Raw genomic sequence first — 2,691 nt, 5'->3', positions numbered from 1 at the left:
TACAATAATGTCGTAATATATCAAACTCGAAAGACCGTGTTTGACCACATTTCCAAACACCGAGAAGAGAGTTGAAATTACGACGCGCAGCAGAGTACATTTGACGAACGTCGAGGTGTTTGGAAATGTGGTTATTATAAACACTTTCTTGAGCGTTTAATATATTTTCTCAATCGAATCTAAACTAAAGAGAAAACGAGGAAATAAAATCGTAGAAATCTATGCTAATTAAGATCAGATATCCAAACATCCTCACGGTCATGATTTTGTGTTTAAACTTGAGGCATTACTAATGAGTTTGAGAAGGAAAGAGCCCAAGTATACAGTTCCTCAGCTTCTACAAGTGAAATAATTCATTCAAATTGTGTTTTGAAAAAAAAAGATAGTTGGAGAGGTTTTCAGGATATTTAGAAAAACGTTTCCGAATTTCCGTGAAGATAGTTTGACGATATTAAGTGATATGGTGGATAGGCCTAGTTTTTGTTTTCCCGAGCAACGGTCAAAGTGTTTGAACAACAAGTTGATCGTAGAAAAGGGGTGGCTATAATTGGGGTTCCAGTAGTTTCAGCTTTTTTATCGTATTTATGTCAACTTAACAATAAATGTGCTAACCAGTTAAGTTAGTATTTTAATTTTTTTTTACGACAACTGCAGAAATTCTCGCACGCTCATTGGCTAATTTTCATTGTCAATAAGCGGACAGACACATGAGCTTTTAATTTATGCGATGCGTCAACGAGCGAAAGCGGGCAATTTAACAATTTGTCATCGTAAAAACAAATTGACGTCAGTGTTTTATGCGTCTGTCCTATTATTGACAATGAATTTCGTCATAACATTGCGGATCCACTCGGCTATCGTCTCGTGGATCCACAACTACTTTGACAATGTTATAAAGAAATTCATTATCAAGAACAGGACAGACGCACGAAAACCTGACGTCAATTTGTTAATTCAACTATGAATATAAAACAACTTCTGTTCTATTTACAATTTTGTTCATTACAGTGCCCAAATAGCTCTATGGGACCAATCCTGAAGAACTTCAGTAAAACAAAGTTGATGGATCAGTCAGTCAATTGGCGATGATTGAGTGGTTAATAGTATAACATTACAGTTAATCAATATTGAGACCACTCATTCTATCATAGCCAGTGCAGTAGTGATCTTACCTAAGCCAACCCATCCATGGATTTCTTTTTTTAAAAAAAAATTAGCAATAATAGTCATCATTACCATCATCATAGTAAAATAGTCTATTATCAGCATTATCACTGAAGTCGCCCTTTATTAGAAATCATTGTCTACCTAAAGACCGAGGAAATACAGAAAGTAAAAAAAAAATACTTGTTTACAGTGTAACCATGACTGGATTCATGTTTACAGAGGACTATTAAGTTTATATTGCACCATTGAATTGCTGGAGGAACAGCATCCTAATAGTTTGTGCATGTCAGTTTCCTGTCTGAGAGGATTAATGCACCCCTGATATGAGATGTACGTCTCGTCAATGACATTGGATCCATAATAAAAGCGTAGCCATATGTTTTAGTGCACTCATTCGTTTAAACTTAAACCGTTTGATTACCATGTTCCTCTTCAAGACGTGACATAAGATTTCGACTCTGGCACAAAGCTTGGCAGAAACTTTGAATTTCAGCAAATGAAGATTCAATGGAAGACAACACTGACAACTACAAAAGGACAGAACTAAACAAGACTCACCAACAGCCAGACAGATTTTTTTGTTCAGAATGTTTATTGTACATAAACTATACGAAGCACCGTCATGAGCTCACTGGACTATGTTGATGACTTTGCAAGTGTAGGCTGTTTGATGGGTTAACAGCAATCAGGAATATCTCAAAGAAGAATAATTTTTTGAAAGAAGCACTTGTTTTCTCTTACAGTTAAACAACCACTGGGGGCTAGGGGATTCATTAAACAATCCGAGGAATGGACAACCTTGGACCACCAGTTAACAAATAGATTCCATGTTGCCATGCATCTGTTCAGTAATAGATCACAGATGATGTCAAAATGTGGTAACAACAATAAAATGGTACATGAGGTGATAGCCGAGTGTGTCACTGATGTTCTTGCCACATTTTGAAATTTTCTGTGACCTATTACTAAGCAGACGCACAGCAACATGGAATCTACTTCTTTTGTATGATAGAGAAAAAAAAACATTGTTAATGACGTCATCTATCCATTTGTCCTTCAACACATCAGAGGTAAGAATCAATCCAAATGTGAGAATAATAATTATTCGACCTATTATAAAAATCATAAAATTAAAAATTATAGGTATACCGAGTGACGATATCATTTTAATCCACAAGTGTGATATCATGTGTGATATCATTTTTGAACCTTTAACTGTACTTTAATGTTGCTGTATGATCGAAACATCTTCGGATCTTCCTCGGACGACTACGGCAATCTTCGGCTATCTTCAAAAATTTTCGGACATTTTCGGGAAATGTTGGGAAACGTCCTGTGGCCTTCGGACAACTTTTGGAGAGTTTTCAGAAATCTTCGGAAACTAGTCGGAAGTCTTCGGAAAATTGTCATAAACGTCGTTATTAGTATCTTGATGTATTGTGGGGATTTTATATAAATAAAAAGAAAATTACATGGTCGCTTGGACATACGGAATTTTCCTTCTTATGCTGAAGATTATTCCAC

The sequence above is a fragment of the Orbicella faveolata genome, unplaced genomic scaffold (genome assembly GCF_042242905.1).
Source record: "Orbicella faveolata isolate gen_17 unplaced genomic scaffold, um_ofav_v1 contig_2, whole genome shotgun sequence".
In the NCBI taxonomy this organism is placed as follows: Eukaryota; Metazoa; Cnidaria; class Anthozoa; order Scleractinia; family Merulinidae; genus Orbicella; species Orbicella faveolata.
Note: the sequence above shows the minus strand (reverse complement) of the source record.